At 45.5% G+C, this 19,157-nt stretch overlaps 1 protein-coding gene and 1 non-coding gene across 6 annotated transcripts in view; one reads left to right on the top strand and one right to left on the bottom strand.

Moving 5' to 3' along the window:
* Positions 1-18,838, bottom strand: part of Gnb1 (G protein subunit beta 1) — a 73,343-nt gene extending 54,505 nt beyond the window's left edge. Inside the window, exon 1 of one of the 5 annotated variants that reach the window (XM_074081576.1) lies at positions 18,784-18,838. The gene's annotated coding sequence lies outside the window, so the exon portion shown is untranslated. Of the gene's footprint in view, positions 1-17,813; positions 17,966-18,226; positions 18,249-18,728 lie in introns of those variants that run through there. The other 4 variants (XM_074081575.1, XM_074081577.1, XM_020171436.2 and 1 more) reach the window with 4 other exon arrangements.
* On the top strand, positions 5,545-5,675 carry LOC141425362 (small nucleolar RNA SNORA51). The gene has a single exon (XR_012450418.1). It is a non-coding gene; the product is annotated as a small nucleolar RNA SNORA51 (small nucleolar RNA).
* Positions 18,839-19,157: the final 319 nt, after the last annotated feature.

The following is a 19,157-nucleotide window of genomic DNA, read 5'->3' as shown; positions in this document are numbered from 1 at the left end:
AATCCTAGCTACTTAGAAGGTAGACATCAGGAGGATCATGGTTCAAAACCAGCCCGGGCAAATAGTTCTGCAAGACCCTATCTCAAAAAAAAAAAAATCCATCACAAAAAAAAAGGGGGGGGGGGCCCTGGTGGAGTGGCTCAAGGTGTAGGCCTGAATTCAAACCCCAGTACCACAAAAAAAAAAAAAAGGATACACAAACACATCAAATCACACATATTTATGGGGAATCATGTGAGATGTTTCCATACATGTATAACATGTGCATGTTTAAATCAGGGTCAATATATATGCACCCCCACAAGTTATCATTGCTTCATGATAAAAATGTTCAAAGGCCTTTCCTCCAGCTTTGTGAAACATACAGTTCCTTATAGTCTGTAGTCACCCTATCCGCACAACAGCACATCAGAACACATTGTTCCTGCCTTCTGTAACTTTGTCCCCCACCTCTGTTCTCAACTTCTATTAGATCAACTTTCCTACATCTCATGAGTGAGGTCATTCCTGCTTGTCTTTCTAAACCTCACTTATTTCATTTGGTATAATAACCTCCAGTTCCCCTCACTGTGCTGAAATTGGCCAGATTTCATCCTTTTTACTAGTACTCATAATTACTACCCTCAACAGCTTTGTGGGCCATAGTAGCTTCCATTCTGCACCCTGAACAGTCTTAGAACCAGCAGTGGCCACCCTAGCAGCATGAGCAGCTGCTCTCTCCTGCTCATCACCTCCCTGGCTTGTGAGATGCAAGGCACATCTGCACCCCAGATAAACCTGGCACTCCAGCAGCCCAGGAAATGAACTTATCAGTCTTTAAGCCAAATTTTGGAAACACCCAGTACCTTTACAAAAGATTTTCCCCCACAAATGCATACTTTTGAGTAAAATTCTACTTTCCACACTACTGTCTGCATCTTGAGTGCTGTGCTTTTTTTCATGGCTTTTAATTTGTATTAGCTATAATAGCCTGACTGACTCCATTCCACTTGGCTCAGTTTTTCAGATTACTTCGTAAGAGTTATTGGCAAGTTTTACCATCCTGTGTTACTGAAAAGTACTGTTATTAAAATCACTAGACTGCAGTTGTTTTGTCAATAACATTACCCATAGCATACTTTTTTTTTTGGCTGTACTGGGGTTTGAACTCAGGGCCTCACACTTGCTAGTCAGGTGCTCTACCACTTGAGCAACTCTGCCAGTCCTTTCTTCTGTTGGTTATTTTCAATATAGGGTCTCGAAAACTATTTGCTCAGGCTGGTTGCGAGCACTGATCCTCCTGATCTGTCTCCCAAGTAGCTAAGACTACAGGCATGAGCCATAGGTGTCCAGTTCATAGCATCCATTCTCATGCAAAAACTAGTGAGAGGATACAGAAAAAAATGACTCCATATGCCACGCAAGAGCAAAATACAGCGACAATAAAAATTTTCTGCATTATGGGGCAGAGGGGAATGGGGACCTCATGATCAGAGGATACAAAGCCTCAGATACCAGGAACTTATATTTTTGTTGTATTATTGTCGTACTGGGGGTACAGTATGACATTTACACAAGTTCTTATAGGATATCAGAGTTGAATTCACGCCTCCATCATTCTCCCTTTACCCCCCACCCCCATTCTTGAATACTTTCTACAGGTCTCATTTTTCCACTTTCATACATGAGAATGTACAGTATTTCCACCATGTTCACCTCCTACACCCTTCCTTATATCCTTCCCCTCCCACTGGTACTAGCCCTCAGATAGAACCTGTTTTGCCTTCCTGTTCTCCATTTTTGAAAAAAAGGACATTTTTATTTAAGATAGCTATACAGGGTGTTTCCCTGTGACATTTCCATGTATATATGTATTACAACCCAAATTAGATTTTCTATTGTGCATAGAAGAGTTGCTGAATTACAAGAAGGTGCTACTGTCTGATAAAAAGACAACCAGTGCTGCCCACCTCCCCGACATAAAATAAATTTTGCACCAGTGGCTCACGCCTGTAATCCTACTCAGGAGGCAGAGATCAGGAGAATCAAGGTTCAAAGCCAGCCTGTAAAAACAGTTCAAGAGACCCTATCTCAAAAAAACTTTTATCACAAAAAAGGGCTGGTAGAGTGTCTCAAGGCCCTGAGTTCAAACCTCATTACTGCAATAAATAAATAAATAATGTATATTTCAAATATTCAAACTGCTCTTTAACCTCAGGAAAGTTAATAAAGATGGGTGTATCACATTTCCTGTCACAAGTAAATTGCTAACTGGAAAAGGCAACATACCGAGGAAGACAAATGTGAGGCTGTGAAACCAGCTGATCTAAAAGGTCATGATGAGGGCTGGCAGAGTGGCTCAAGTGGTACAGTGCAAGCCTAGCAAGCACAAGGCCCTGAGTTCAAACCCCAATACCACCCACCCCCACAACAAACAAGTCATGATGAGGCAAACCCTAAGAGAGATGAGCAGCCCCCAGCCTTCTGTTATCTCCTCTCTGCTGCACCCAGTTCCTCTATTAGCTTTAGCTTAGTCCTGTGGACATGGACTGGGCTCTCCTCACCACTCTCTGGGCCTTGGACCAGCAACACTAGTAGAACCAGGTTGTTTCTTAGAAAAGCCAAGCTACGTCATTCTTATCAACAGTCTCCTTTAAATGACCACTGCTTCTATTTTTCTACCTAATAATCCATCCTTCACTCCCAAGCTGAACAATCTTTTAAAACTCACATTTACCTCATCCTTCTGGTGGTGCTTGCTCAGAAAGACCTTCCCCAGTTACCTCAAACCAACTGCCCTCTCTCCACCTAGAACCTCACAATTATCATGCAGTCTGAAATTGACTTAATTCACTAATGCACCATCTCCCACAAGAGAACCAAAGATGAGGTAAACAAGCACAATGTCTTGCTCTAAGTTAGTGCTGGGTAAATTATTTGCTAAATTGATGCCCTGAGTTTATTTTTTTGGAATTCATTCCACAGACCTTAATACTAAATAGACCTCTTAAACAACTGATTCTCTTTGCTTGTCTGGGTTTTTGTTTTTGTTTTTTTGAGTCAGGGACTCTCTACATAATCCAGGTTAGAGTTGAACACGCTATCTTCCTGCCTGCCTCAGCCTCAAAGTGCTGGGATTACAGGTGTGCTGCATCACCATGCCCAGCTCTTAAACAAGCGTTTTTAAGGTCATATTATAGAAAAGGCTGTGGTGGGTCAAAAGTGGCCAGTCTTATGCAGCTCCTCCAAACAACCCCAGAGTCTACCTCCCTACTCTCAGTCTGGACTGGGGTTGTAACTTGCACAGCAGAATGCAGTACAAATGACACTATCTTCTAAGTAGTCACTTAGAAGTAATCATTTCTTCAAGAAGCCTATCAACCCTGTTCCTGCTCTCTTGAAACTCAGCCACTGTAGGAACAGGTCTGAACTAGACTGCTGGAGAGGCCAGGCAGAGGCCACATTACACTGACCAAACACACAGCTGGGTGAGGCCATCTGGGAGGCCCAGTTCAAAACTACCTGCCCTCTGGCTGCAAGCTCACCAGCATCACAGTCCAGAGAGACACTCCTAGCTGAGCCCTGCCCACACTGACAATGTGGAGAACCGTGAACAAACAGGCACTGTTTCAGTCACTAAGTTTTGGGATAGTTTGTCATGCACCAATATGTAACTGATAAAATCTTGGCTATCTGTTTTTGTGAACTGCAGGATTCAAGTCTCAACTTAGGAATGGCTGAGGGCTTGGGTCAGACAATCCTTTGTTGTTGAGCAGCATCCTTGTGAAACAACCAAGCTGTGACAACCACACAAGCAAACAGCAGAGTTGAAGCATGAGAACAGAATGCATGCTCTCCTTTACAGAGCTTGGCATAGGAGAATAGGGGACATTCTCTGTCCCTTCTCCTTTTGATCTAGGTCACCAGTTCCCAAAAGATAGTAGAATAGACACTGATGGTATCCTCTACCTATTCCTGTGAAAATTATCAATAAGGTCTTCTTTCTTCTGCTCCCACAAAAGAAACAAACTAGCCAAACCCAAAATGCTTTAAGTAGTATTTTTTAACGTTAGAATATTTAAAAGTAAATTTGACTAGCAAAATTTTAATTCTGTATAAACTATTTTTTAGTTTAAAGTATATATTACTTTTGACAAATACCACTAAATTTGCACAAAACAGCGCAGGTTCCTAATTGTAGATGTGCAAAGACTGCTAAATAGAAGTTATTTCCTAAACTCATATCCTTATCTGAGATTTTCCACATCTTTCCAGTTTCTCTTAGTCATGACCCAGATGCTTTCACAAGACTGCCCCACATGGGGTGTTTCTTTAAACCTAATTTTATTAAAATTATTAACGCTAGGAAGCCAGCTTCTCAGTCACACTAGACACATTTCAAGTGATCGAGAGCCACACACGACCACAGAACATTTCCATTACTGAAAACATTCTACTATTGAATAGGGTATAAAATACATAAACTAAAAGCAGAGAGCTGGAGGTATAGCCCAGTGGTAGACTGCTTATCAAGCATGGGAGAGGCTGAGTTCAATCTCCAGTACAGCCAAAACAAAACAAAATTCCCTTAAAATAAATAAGCTCTAGGGTTCAAATGTTCTCCTTATCATTTCTCAACAGGAGGGATGAAAATTCTCTTAAATTTAAATTTTTTAAAAAGTGCATCTCCTGAGCTGGCAAGTGGCTCAAGTGGTAAAGCCCTAAGTTCAAACCCAGAAAAAAAGTGACCCTCCTGTCTCAGACTCCTAAGCAGCTGGGATGAGAGTCATGTGCTGCCACACCTAGCTCGTATGTCAAGTGTATTTATCAGTTCCCGTATTTAAGGAAAGAGAACACGCCAGTTTTTTTTTTTTTTTTTAAATGCCTTCCCCATCAGTGTTATACACAGACTCTCCTTGCTCTTCCATTTCCTGCAAAAGTGCTTCTCTCTTTCCATGTCTTGCTGGGGCAGCAGCAGGAACCTTTTCAACAGCTCTCCTATCTGTCTTCAGGAAAACTTCTTAAATTTAGGTCTCATAGACCACTGTTCCCAACTCTGACTCTGCAGATTAACCTGAACATTCTCCTAAAAACCCCAACTCCCAGGATTGCAGGTAGTATAGGGAGACTAAAAGACAATCTTCAGGGATGCTGTCAGTCTGGTTGAAGAACAATGAACCCACCACATCCAAAGCCTAACTGGTGTGCCCCCAGCCTCCAACCTGCCTGGGTTGGGCAGATTAAGACAGGGAGACCCACAATTTAGGCTAAGTGCCATGAAGGTAGTAACTGGTCAAGTGATGAGGTCAGATCAACAGGGAAAAGTCTTCTCTAAGGAGGTGAGACTGAAAGGATGAATGACCCAGTAGTGAACACAGACTGTAGACATTAGTTGGACAGAGGATGGATGAGTGGAGGTCAGGAGTTGGACAGAACTCCTTGTCACCTTCACAGAGCTCAATGAAAGAGGACATACTGGACTCAAAGCCAAGAAACTCCAGAGGACATGCAGAACAGGCAAGCAGTGTCTTGCATGGAAACTGAGCATAAACAAAAGGCAGAAGGTGACTCCTGGTGCTTACACAGGCTACGTTCTGACACTGACTAAATAGAAAGAAAAAGGAAAGTAAACCTGCCCCCTATACACCTCAGCCCATGCCCTGTACCTGGTCTGCATTGTGAATGGGGAGACACGGTGTGAGAAAAAAAAAAAAAGGCAGAAGGACCCAGGCACCAGTGGCTCATGCCTGTAATCCCAGCTACTCAGGAGGCAGAGATCAGACGGACTGCAGTCTGAAGCCAGCCCAGGCACATAGTTCACAAGACCCTATCTTGAAAAAACCTATCACAAAAAAAGGGCTGGCGATGAGGGGGGTAAGGGAGGGGGCGGGGGGAAGGGGGGAGAAATGACCCAAACAATGTATGCACATATGAATAAAATAAAAATAAAAAAATAAAATAAACAAAAAAAGGGCTGGTAGAGTGGCTCAAGGTGTAGGCCCCGAGTTCAAACCCCAGTATCACAAAAAACAACAGCAACAAAAAGGCAGAAGGAGAAGTAGGAGCCTGCACTGTGGTGGCAGAAGCTCAGAGAAGAGTTCTTCAAGATGGCAATGGTCCATGGAGTACAAGGCAGAGACAGTGCACTGAAAACAGAAAAACAGCCATCTCAGGGAGTCCTCTTACCTCACACCAGCCCTACTCACAGACAGAGAGCACAACAGAAAATCAACGGGCAAAGATTCTTCCCCCACCCTGTGTGATTGTGCCATCCCCGAACTCCTGTGAAGGTGACAAGGCATTCTGTCCAACTCCATACTTACCTGAAAAGACCAATTCTATTCCATAACTTTGAAAAAACAACAACAAAAAAACGACCCACCAGAATCAGGCTAAGGCTCGGGCTCAAGTGGCAGAGCACCTGCTAGCAAGTGTGAAGCCCTGAGTTCAAACCCCAAAATACCAACCCTCCCCCACCAAAAAAAAATATCCCTGTAAGACATTTGCCTTTTCCATAAGTCTTATTAGTTTGTTTTCAATTTGCATCTCACCTATGCATGAAACCTCTCCTGCTCACTTGAACCACACTTCCAATCAATTTTGCTCTGGTTATTTAAGATGGGGTCTTACAAACTATTTACCAGGACTGAACCTGGTCCTCCCAATCTCAAGCCTCCCAAGCAGCTAGGACCCATAGGCATGAACCATCTGCGGCAGGCTTCTTTTAGTTTCTTCAATCTACAACTAATACTTCCATTTACAAGGCTGGCCTTAAAGTGAAGGTGAAGACGTGAGAAATAGTAAGGTAGGTATACAAGGAGACATGGGTTGAGGCTGAAGCACTAGGTAACTGTAGAGTTGAACACTGTCCCTCCAAAACTCAAGTCCAACTCAAACTTGAAATGTAACCTCATGTGGAAAGAGATCTCTGCAAGTGTGATTAAACTAAAATGAGGTGACACTGGATTAGGATGGGCCTTACCCCACTGACTAGTGTCCTTCTAAGAAGAGCAGATACACAGAGAGACGGCCAGATGAAGACAAGACTCAGAAAACTGGACTGATGCAGCTACAAGTCACTAAACAAGAATTGCTGGCAATCATCAGAATTGAGAAAGAGGTAAGGAACAAAGCAGGTGGTGTAGCTCAGTGTTATCCTAGCTACTCAGGAGGCAGTATAACTCAGGAGAATCGTGATTCAAAGTCAGCCCAGGCACACAGTTGGTGAGACCCTATCTTGAAAAAAACTCAACATAAAAAGGGCTGGTGTGGCTCAAGATGTAGGCCCTAAATTCAAGTCCAGCACCGCAAAAAAAAAAAAGCATGTCCCAAGCATGCTTGAGGTCTTGAGGTCCTGGGCTCAATCTACGGCATTAAAAAAAAAGAAAGAAAAGAAATCAGGAGCCTGGAGCCTTGGGAAGCAGCATGCCCATGCCTGCACCTTCAGGCTTCTACCTTCCAGAACGCTGAGAGCAGTTCTACAAATCTGACTTACGCCACCTTGAGTGACCATTTGTTACTGTAGCTGCAGGAAAGGAATACTGTAACACTGAAGAACCCAGCAGGGCTTGGGGAGGCATCTCAGGAGAGGAGGAAGGCAGAGGACTGAAACACCATCCACAGTGGCCATGGAAGTGGATGTTCCCAATGCCTGCTAAGCATGAGGCTATGCATTTTATCTATACCCTCTCACTGAATCTTCACAATGCCTATCAAATGAGAAAACTGAGGTAGAACTGGCAGAACCAGGAGATCCAACAGATGGCCATGGCTGAATTATGGGGAAAAGAAACAACCCATAATTACGTAGTTGCTAATCATGTTTTCAGGCATGAGTGACATTGGGAAATACACTTAACATGTAACAGCAAAGTAGAAAAATCAGAATTTTAAAAATCTATATATACAGTGTGATCCCTAATCTCAACACACGTGTATAACCAATAGTAAAGACTAAAAGAAAATGTAACAAAGCCAGACACTGGCAGCTCACGACTGTGATCCTAGCAGAGAACAAGAGGATCAAGGTTTGAGGCCAACCTGGGCAAACAGTTCACGAGACCCTATCTCAAAAATACTCAACAAACACACACACACACAAGGCTGGTGGAGTGGCTCACTAGTGCCTGCCTAGTAAGCATGAAGCCCTGAGTTCAAACACCAGTATCACCAAAAATAAACAAACAACAACAACAAAAAGAAAATGTAACAATCTTCTGTAGTTATTTCCTTATAAGGAGATTATGAACTTTGTTATGTTCTGAATTTTCTACAATAAACATATTAAACATTTATTACTAAAATGCTAAAGTTAAGAACAGAGCAAGATTCATTCCCCAAAGAATGGGGACAGGCTGGATGGTGGAGAAATGAGGTAAAGGAAATAGAATGCCTAACTTTAAAAGAAAAAAATAAGAACAGCAGCTAAAAAAGACACCAGTACCAACTGGGGGTTAAGTTATATAACACCTGTCATGTTTAAAGGTAGAACAGACGGAGCTCCTAAAGAACTCCATATAAAATCGTTGGTAAATATACTTCTAAGTCAAAGAATCTTCCCTTCAATATAACATGAAGGTGGCAGATGTAGGCATTGAGTCTTATGAGAAGAGTACGGAAGAGCTCATGGTAGAAGGTCTACAATGGTCATAACCAAGAGCATAGGCTCTAGAGCAAATGATCTAACACTCAAGTTCAGACCTGGGATGCATTGCACTGACACCTGGCTAATTTTACACATCTCTAAAATGGGGCTACTGAGAGTGACTGCCTCAATGGCCATGCAAGGATCTCAAAGTAAGATCACCCAGTTCTCAGTACATACAGCATCCAACATGCATTAATAGCACTGTTATCACGACCAGGGAAAAACCAAATTCATCTGCTGCCCAGGGAGTGTCAGGCAGAGGGACTAGGTCTAAAGAAATTTATTTCAACAGGGAAATGTGCTGTATCTCTCCAACACACATTATGTAATATCTATGCCACATGGGAATTAGCACTAGTTTTCCAGGACTTAGCTCAAATGTCTCTACTCTTTTTAAAGTGTGAACACCAGCAATCCCTGTGGCCTGCCTACAGTCTTTCTAGCACAGCCTAGTCCTTTCATGGTAATAAAGGACCCTCTCCACTAGGGCAGGGCAGCAATTACTACCCCTTAACCAGCCCCTGTCTGGCACAGATCAGAGTTGACATGCATCTTACTAAAGATATCCCACCTCTTCCCATTTGCAGCCACCTTCCTGAGAAATCAGCAGAGACTGGCCTCCCTCACCATGCCCCTACAACCCCTCTTTCAAAGACTCCTCACTCCACTCTCACTCATCAGTCCTCAGGAGTCTCCTCTGCCACTGAAGGCTCCATCTATTTCCAGATGTGTCACTTGTGACCATTCTCCGTGCTCTCAAAGGATTCCTTCTGTGGTACTCTTCCAACTTCTGGTCACTGCTTTGTGAGCTCCTCTTCCTCTGCCCGTTACCCTCAGTGCTGTCCCTCCACTTCTTCCACTCCTCTTAACCTACAACCTCTGTAGAATCTCTGGGTTTTCCTCCTCCCCTGGAAAAGGTGGTCCTGCAGTGCTGCATGTGGGTCAGGGGCAGGACATAAAGGCTGGATTGGGTGTTTGGTTCCAGCTGAGGACCTCTAGTCTCTGATGTGCTCTGAGCTTAACTTCATGTCTGAGCGGTTCAGATAACTTGGTCTCAGGCCCCCTTTACACTCTCAATAACTGAGAACCCCAGGGGTTTTGTTAGATCTACTGGTATTTACTATATTAGTAAATTTAAAGACTGGGAAGTTTTTTGTTTTTTGTTTGGCACTGAGGTTTGAACTCAGGACCTCACATTTGTAAGGCAGGCGCTCCTACTGCCACTTCACCAGCCCTTTTTTTAAAAGATGGATTTTTTTTTTTTTTTCAAGGTAAGGTCGGGCGAACTATTTGCCCAGGGCTGGCTCTGATCCTAGATCCTAGACCCAAGGATCTCTGCCTCCTGAGCAGCTAGGATTACAGGTGTGAGCCACCAGTGCTCAGCATTTTTCTTTTTTAAGAGGATGTCAGCTCCTTCCCTTTTTTTAATTTTATGCTTTTTTTTTGATGATACCAGGGTTTCTTTTTTAAATGTTTATTAAATCACTTGGCAATAACCAGCCCATTACATGTTACCAAAAATAAAATTTTAATTAAAAGTAATCACTATTTTCTAAGAAAAACAATTTGATGAGAAGCTGTATTTTAGGTTTTAACTCATCTTTTTATCATCTTTGTAAACAGAAGAGAGATGAATTCTCATCCTGTTTCTGTACTCAGTTGCAATATGGTTTTGGTCGATGTCTAATAGGAAATCTCAGCCTTGCACAGGTAGCTGGGGAAAAAAAAAGTATCTTTACAGCCTTTTCAAATAAATGTGGATATTCTTCTTTGATACTATACTACAACTCAAAAATCAGTAAGATTTTGGGGAGTTTTCTTTTCTTTTCTTTTTTTTTTTTTGGCAGTACTGAGGTTTGAACTCAGTCAAGGCTTCCTGCTTGTTAAGCAGGCCCTCTACCAATTAACCCACTCCGCCAGCCCTTTTTTGTGTTGAGTATTTTCAAAATAGGGTCCTGCAAACTATTTGCCTGAGCTGGGCTCGAACTGCAATCCTCCTGATCTCTGCCTCCTGAGTAGCTAGGATTACAGACATGAGCCACCAGTGCCTGGCAGCAGCAGCAGTTTCTTAAAAGGTAGTTCTAATGTAGAATATGAAACTGTGATACTTGATCAAACCGTTAAATCAAACTTCACTGATTTTACTCTATTCTTATGCTGTGAAGGGATCTTTTACTAACTGTGAGTTTGTAGCATCATGTGCAGGCCATTTGGAAAATGTAAGTTCACTGAGATAAGCAGATCTTTGGAATGTTGACACGTTTCATCAGATAATACTAAAAACACTTCATTAGCATGCAATGTTTTACCTTTTTACCTCGTAAAAAAGGTCTTCAGGGCTGGGGGTTGTAGCTCAGTGGTAGAGTACTTCTCTACCTTCTATCCCTAACAGTGGAGGAGGAAAAGATTCTAAATTCTGGGAATCTGCCTATCAAGCTCATGGTAGCAGGACCAAGTTTTCCAAAATTCTGAATTTTGTTTGAAAGCTCCTATTTTGTTATCGCCAACAATATTGCGGTTATTTTAGGTATCTGGTTCACTTTGTTCATTTTTGAGAAAATATCTGCCAGTATCCACATCTAAATAGCCACTGTTCTCCAACACGGCAGCAGAGTTGCCTGTGTGTGTCATGCCTACTTCTGTTCTATCACAGAATAGTGGAGACAGGCATTCCAGGGTTTTGGTATAATAGAATCAATTTCTGTTGCTTCATCAAGGATGTCAGATTGGTGGGATTTTCTTGAACTGCAGGTTCATGGTAAAGTGCTGTGGCAATGTGACCAGTGCTTTGGTGCCAGTTTTGAGCTGTGTAAGGAGCTAGCAGTTTTATCTACCATCAGTGCAAATGCCAACACAAAGAAAAGTCTTATGCATATTTTCAATCCAATGGACCCGTCAAAGGGTTTCAAGAACCTCCAAAAGTCCATGGATCACACCCTGGGAACCATTGCTCTAAGTGATCACTGCTTCCAGGACTCCAATCACCAACTAAATGTTAATGACTTCCACAGGCCTCCTCCATTCAGACCTCTCCTCCAGAGCCTCACATCCTCATGTACAAAAAGACACTGAATCAACAAATTTTTACTGGGCACCCTGCTGATGCTGCAGTGAATCCAAGTACCTTTCTTCCCATGCTTAGAACTAGTGGGAAGGTCAGTATCATAAAATGGTGGTTAGTGAGGTCAGAGAAATGCCAGTGAACAGGGCTTACAGAACAAAGACTGAATGGAGGGAGTGAACTGTGCAAACACACCTAGGAGAAGAGTCTTCCAGGAGGAGGAGAAAGTGCAAGGTTTTCTGTATGTACCCTGGATGCAGAACATGAGCACGCAATGGCCTCCAACCCAGCATGCGCAAGCCAAACTCATTCTCTGCCCTACAGGAACCCAGAAAAGAAACCTGGACTTAGGCCTTCCTTATCCTCCTTTCCCATGCAACCACAAAGCTCCTTCTCAGTCACCAGCTTTTTACCCTTCCTCTCCATGCCAGCTGAAACCCTGACCAGTATACTCCTCCCTTCTCTGGTCTCCATGAAGTCAATCTCCTTAAAAACCCTTCAAAGGCCTACTGGAGCCCTCCAAATGAAAGTTCACATTTTTTACCAAGGCTCTGATCTCTCTGCATCCACTTCTCTCTGGGGAATTTCCGTCCCTGGATGAGCTATCTCTTGTTCATTGAATAAATAATTAATTGAGTGCCTATTACTCGCCAGACACTATTCTGGGTGCTGGAGACAAAGGGAGTGATGGGGAACAGTGGTTGCTGCATGAAAAATACTCACACCAAATCCTCCTCCCTGTTCCCTCTTGGCTTCCAGACAGACCCCGTTCAGGTCTCAACTTAAACTTTTTTCAGAGAAGCCTTCACCAAAGTTTACAACAGGGTAAGTATCCTTGAGAACCACTGCCTTCCACTGTCCCAACTGTCAGGCTCCCCATTATTAAACCATAAACTCCAAAAGGTTCTGGCCCATATCTGGCTTACCACAATTTTGTCTTTGGCAACCAGCAAAGAAGATGCTAAAGGGCTGGCTGAGTACCTTAGGTGGTAGAGCGCCTGCCTAGGACGTATGATGTCCAGAGTTCAAAAAAAAAAAACCCAAAAAACCCAAGAAATAAAAACAACAACAAAGAAGATGCTGAGTAAACATGTGAAATCCAAAAATCAGCATCATCACTCACAAGGGGAGAAAGATTCTTTTTTTTTTTAAAAGGGGAGTTGGGGGCATAACTGAAGTGGTAGAGTGCCTGCTTAACAAGTGCAAGGCCCTGAGTATATCCTCCCCCACCAAAAAAAAAAAAGCAAAAACAAAAACATAAACTTGGACAGTTTTCAATATGAGGTACAGGTTTAAGACTGTCCTATCAACGTAAAGAAAGGCTTTCAAATGGACTGGCAGAGTGGCTGAAGTGCTAGAGTGCCTGCCTCAAAAGCAAGATTAAGCCCCAGTACCACCAAAACGGGGAAAAAAGGCTTTCAAAAATAAAAAATGAAGACAAGATTCAAGATATTCAGGAGAAAGACAACTGATACGTGTATCCCACACCCTGAATTAACATATTCCTATGGAATCAAGAGGAAGAAAAACCCAGATCACCCAGTAACTTGTCTTCTTATAACAGGACTGAGCATTATAGTTAGAAACTTACAAAACGAGGCCACTAACTAACCGCTAGTAATGCTTACACAGTGCACTTGTTCTGAGTGCTTTACACGTGGTCAACCCATTAATACACCAACCCTTCTCAGGAGGCTGTGATAGATAACACAATGAAGTTCCAACATAGCGAGTTAAGTGACAGAACTCAATTCTAATTCAGTGATAATTCTTTTGGAAAACGAATGCATTTCTCTCCCCCCCACACTCCCTGGAATTTAGGAAATAGTTCCAATTCCTAGAACAGACTTTTGAAACCTACTTCAGGCTTTGACACTCATCAATTAGAAAGTGTCCAGAATTTTTTTAAGCTTTATCATAACTACAACATTTAGACATGTAGTTGGAAGTCACAATGGCCACAGGACTGAGTTAGAAAACAATCATGCAGTTAGTTACATGTAGAACTCTTAACTCTCATGGGCTAAGAAGTTAATACATACACTGATAAAATGCTTTTTTGATTTTTTACGTTACTGGGGTTTGAACTCAGGGCCGCATGCTTGCTAGGCAGGTGCTCTGCCATTCAGTCACGCCACCAACCTGATAAAAAAATTAAGCTTGGCGCAACTAGTTACTAACTCATAATAACCTTTTATCAATAGCAAAATTAATTCAACTGAATAATCCTAAGAATTTACCTTAGATAACAGTGGTCTTTTCAGTCAGTAAGCTTTTAGAAATGGCTCCCTCAGAATTCTAATTTAAGAAGACAAGCCAGGGAATACTCTTCTTAACGCTTTAAAAAAGAAAGCAACTGTGATCTATAAAACAGAAAGCTTTTCTATCACTGGAAACCAGCAGTAATTTCCAGTGATCACCATGGCTCTTAAAGGTAGTACTGCACAAGAACAGGAAGTTAAAAGGAAGAGCGTTTACCAGTCGACTCATCCACTGACCAACTCCACAGTGTCTACATTTTTAAACAGGGATGGTCCCCCATTTCTTTTCCAGAACAGTTAAAGTGATGTCGGATCTTTATATACACATGTGCATTTACATACCCCACACAATGCATTTGAACTATTTCTCATCACTGTTAAACATTTTAGTTTTGTAAATTATTTGTTTCAATTTAAATTTGTTCTTTTATCCCTCATTTCATGTTCCCTAAACCAACCATTTTTCTGAACTTTTCTTCATAATTTCTACAAACACTCTTATCAACAAATGCAGTTCTGTAGTCCCACCATTCAGGAAGCTGAGGCAAGAAGATTTCAGGAGTTCAAGATTGGCCTAGGTGAAAACAGCAAGGCCCATCTCAAAACAACAACAACAAAAACCAAAGTGAAGTCAGAATTTAATCCAGGCTTAAGAACATTCTAAAAATTTTTGTTGAGTGTCTTAAGAGACTTACACTAAGTAGGGGTTTCAAAATAACATGACATGCCATATGGTCAAGTCCAGACAATAAAATTGAGAGTATCTATTACCAATCCACTAATGCTAAAGCCAAAGTCCACATACAGTAAGAATTTAATCCAATTTAGAGACTGACATGAGCCAAATCGCTTGAGCAGAGAAAAACAATCCAATGAAAAAACTATAATAAATGCCAATACTGCACTTCTAAAATAAAAGCAATGTTATTCATTAAAGTATTAGCTACAAAGCCAACTGATGGTAGGTTAAGTCTAGAGACACCTGGAACTTTTTTCATCCCTTTCTCAAAGCTATTTTTAAAGCCGTAACTTTCCAATAAAACCAGTAATAACAGATAAAAAAATTTAGAAAAGTAAAATATAAAGAAACTTTGGTACTTCTGATAGTACACCACCTTCTTTGAGAGATTAATCACCTCCTCATAAAGCCAATCCATTTCTCAAGTGACCAATATAAATGTATCTGAATGACACAAGCTTTTAAGTGAAACTCACTAGGTATGAAAAAGATGTGAAAAGAGGTCTACTCAAAAAAAAAGAAAAAAAAAAAAGGCGTCTCATATCTATAATCCTAGCTACTTGGGAGGCTAAAATTGGGAGGATTAGTAGTTTGACCCCAGCAAATAGTTCCTGAGACCTCTATCTCCAAAATAACCAGAGCAAAATGGATTGATGGTGGTTCAAGTGACAGAGCGCCTATTTTGTAAGTACAACCCCCCCCGCCCCCCGAATTCAAAAACCCAGTCTGACCAAAGGGAAAAAAAAAAAAAAAAAAAAAAAACCCTTTGTAAAGTGTCACTAAGGTCTGGGGATATAGCTCAAGTGGCAGTGTGCCCAGGCAAGCATGAGTTCAAACCCCAATACCATCAAAAAAAAAAAAAAAAAAAGAAATCTTTGGTATAAGGCTCATGTAGTAGAGCCCCTGCCCAACAAGCTCCAGGCCCTGAGTTCAAACCCCAGTAGCGTCACTAAAGGGCACCGCGCTTAGTATTCATCTAACGAGACAGACATAGCCGTGTTGTAAACTCAGGTACTACACAGGAGGAGTTGCTTTTGTCCAGTGGATGTGTTCATATAAGACAGCATCAATTAGGAATTAAAGTTGCCTGTTCTAACAATTTCCTGTATAATACCACACTTGAAAGGGTCTCAGCAGGCCCAGGAGTGTGACACTGGGCAACAACCATGCAGGCTGAGAGAGCTGCACAGGTTCAACCAGAAAACGTTGACTGACTTTCCAGAGACTTACCTTGTAAGACAGACTTGCGGTGCCTGTGAAATAAAGCATAGCCAGGACACTGCAGGCCAGCCTCTCCCTACAGGACCCTGGGAGACCAGTCCCCAGTCCTCCCAAGTGCACCCCATTTCTAGACGACTCTAATTGGCAGGAAGGTCTGCCGTATGTTAAATCAAGCCAGAAGCTGCCACCCAGTTCTGCTGTCTGGAGGCTGGCAGACCTGTCTCCACACTGGTGGCACCAGATCCATCCATGGTCATGTACACAGTGTCAGTAAGAATGCAAAAAGGGAACTGCTTGTTCACTTTCTTTTTTGCAATATGTACCTCCCGGAAGAATCCAGAAGAGACTACATCTTAGCATGTAAACTAAAACCCTTATTTTTAGGTTTATAGTGAAATAAAGACTCCTCTTCTCAAACAATAGCTTGAAGTCAGAACCTATGTAGAAACTTTTATCAATAATATTTGCTCTAAAGACATTATTCAGTCCCTAGAGAAGACTGGAAATTTCACAAAACTAATGCCACATTTATTTGCTAATCAATCATGAAGCGTATTTTCTTCGCTAATAATCGATCTCATAAGCAACTGCTTAACACCAAATATTACTTGAGATTAGTGCTATCAGATCGCAACATAAAAATACACAAGAACCACCAAACTAACATTACCAGTTACACAGAACCCTCTAAGTTGTTTACCCGTAAGCCCAGCAATGTGCTTCTTGGCTGTAAATGCCACTAACTCCAAGTGAAAATTCTGACACCCCCTGTTTTCCTTTGGCCAATGAATGCCACAGCCATAACTAGAAAGCCTCGGTAAAGGTGAATTAAGCACTTGAATTGTGGCTACTTTTTAACGGTAAGCGTGCCTCCTGAACGGCCTGAAAAATGTTTTTTTGGACCCCACGGGGTCCAAAGCCAAGTATCAGCTGCCGACGAGCACCGGAGGGGCTGTGGAGAAGGGCAAGGCTACGCTTCCCCTCCGGGATTTCCGGCGGGCACCACTTCTCGCGCGCCCCGGCCCCAGCGCCTCCGCCCGCGGCCTGGGCGGCCGGACCCGGCCGTTCTGTGTCAGCCCAGGCCGCGGGCGCCAAGACCCCAGCCTTTGTCTTCCGCCCGGCCCGAGGGCGGCGCGGCCCCGGCTGACAAAGGCGCGCATCGCCATCTTGTCGCGGCGGCCGGACGCGGCGCCCATTCATTCGCGCGCGCTGGGGTCGCCAGGTGGTTGGGTTCAGGGTGGTCCAAGGCCGACGGCACGGACCCGGCACAGGACGTTTGCAAGAGATCCGTAGTGCGGGGACCGACCCCGAGGGACCTGCTTCCAGCGTACCGCTTAGTCCAGCTCCAGGCCGCCGCCCGCTCCCGCCCGCCGCCGTCCCATGCCCTGCAGGAAGACGCGTCCGGCGCGGCACGGGCTCCGGGACTCGGCCTTTGTGCCCGCGGCACGCCCGGCCCCCCGCGCACGCCGCCCCACTCCGGCTCCGCGGCGACACCCCCGAGACCCCGCCCCGCGCATCTGGGGTCCCCCTCGCCTCCAGCCGCGGGAGGAAGCGCCCGCTGCGCGCCCAGCCCGCGCTCCGACCCTGGCCCTGGCCGGCTCTAGCCCTCGGCCCCCAGCCTCTATCCCTGGTTCCCGGCCACCTCTCGACCCCCGTAGGGTCGCCGCCCGCCCCAGGGGTCGTCCGTCCCCGTTTGGTCCCCGTTGGCCCCACCCGGGCGGGGCAGGAAGACGCGGGTGGGGGCGGGGAGGGTGGGGGCGGGGATGGGCCGGGCGGGGGGCGACCCCCGAGGCGGGAGGCAGGCAGGCCCCGCCGGGGTAGCCACGAAGAGGGACTCGGGGTCTGGGACGGGGCTAGGGGCCGCGGACAGGCCTAGGGCGGTCGGGCCTCGGCGGCTGCGCTCACCTCGCCCTCACCCGGCCTGACGCGCCCACGCCGCCGCCTGGTCGTCGCGCTCGCGGCCTGCGGGCAGGAGCCGGCGAGGCTGGTCGGGTCCGCGCGGCGGCTGCTCCAGTCCCGGCCCGCTGCCCTCGCCGCCCGCGCCCGCCGCCGCCGCCGTCCGCCCCTCAGACGCCTCCAGCCATCGAGATGGGCGCGGCGGCCCCTGCCCGCAGCCTCGGGAAACCCCACGTCGCGTCACTGCGCACGGCCGCCGGGCGCGCGCACGCTGCACCTCCTCTTTCCCGCCCCCCGCCCCCGGCCTGCGCGTGCGCGAGCGGCTTAAAGGAGCCCCGGCGGCCGAGCCCAGGCGTCCAGAAGTGACGCCCCCAGACCCGCTTTAATGTCTGCCTCGCGACGCCGGCGGCCGCGGGACCCACCCAAGGCCTGCGGGTGCCCAGAAAGCGGGCTTGGTTCCTGTGCCCGGCCGCCTGGGCCGGCAGGCGGTGAACCTGCAGGGATTTAGCCACTGGACTCCGCTCACGGGTCCAGCCCGGAAGGCAGGCCTGGAGGGCGTGGGCCGCAGCGCTGCAGGGCCGGGTGGGGCCCGAGGCTCCTTGCGCGCGGCAGCCGGGGCTGGAGTGGACAGCTGTGTTCGAAAACCCAGGTGGGAAAGGAAGGCTGTCAAGAAGGACCAAGCGTCCTCAGAAACTCCCTATTCCAACACCTCTCCCTCATCTTAACAGCAAGAGCCTGGGTCCCTGGCTCCCCTTTCCACCCCTTGCCAACCACCCTGTCCGCCTCTCCAAATCAAGCCCAGTGCCCCATTTCCTGCAGGCCTGCACCCTGATATCCACTAGTCTCCATTAAACCAGGGCACCAACCCTCAGTGACCCTATCACTCTCCCCTTCCCCAGCACACCGCCTCTTTGCTCTCCTGACCTGACTGGCACCTTGTCCCTGCTCATTGTCAGGAGGCATCCCTTATTTTGTGCACCTGTGCGGGTGGGCAAAAGGAGCACAGCTTTCAGCCAAGTCCACTACCTGCTCTCCGTCCCACTCCCTGCTCCATCTAATTGAGGCAGCTCTACACTGAAGCAAGGACTTTACACCTTCCCCTCACGCCCCTCCCAGTCCACTGGGTGCTTCCTGCCAGGGCACAGACATGTCCCTGCATTGTCTACCCTTGTATTTTGGGCACAAGAAGCTCCAATTCTTCATGTACTCTCCCTATCCCAGCTCTGAACACTGCCAGTTCTCTCAGGAGCCCTGGTTCCTGTTAGTGGACAGTGGTTAGTAGAAGCCAGGCTCCTGGTGCTGGGTGCTCACTGCTACTGGGGGGTCATTGCCTCTAGTCCCCCTCAGCAGACA

The sequence above is a fragment of the Castor canadensis genome, chromosome 7 (genome assembly GCF_047511655.1).
Source record: "Castor canadensis chromosome 7, mCasCan1.hap1v2, whole genome shotgun sequence".
In the NCBI taxonomy this organism is placed as follows: domain Eukaryota; kingdom Metazoa; phylum Chordata; class Mammalia; order Rodentia; family Castoridae; genus Castor; species Castor canadensis.
The sequence above is the reverse complement of the archived record's forward strand: the minus strand, read 5'-3'. Positions and strand labels throughout refer to the sequence as shown.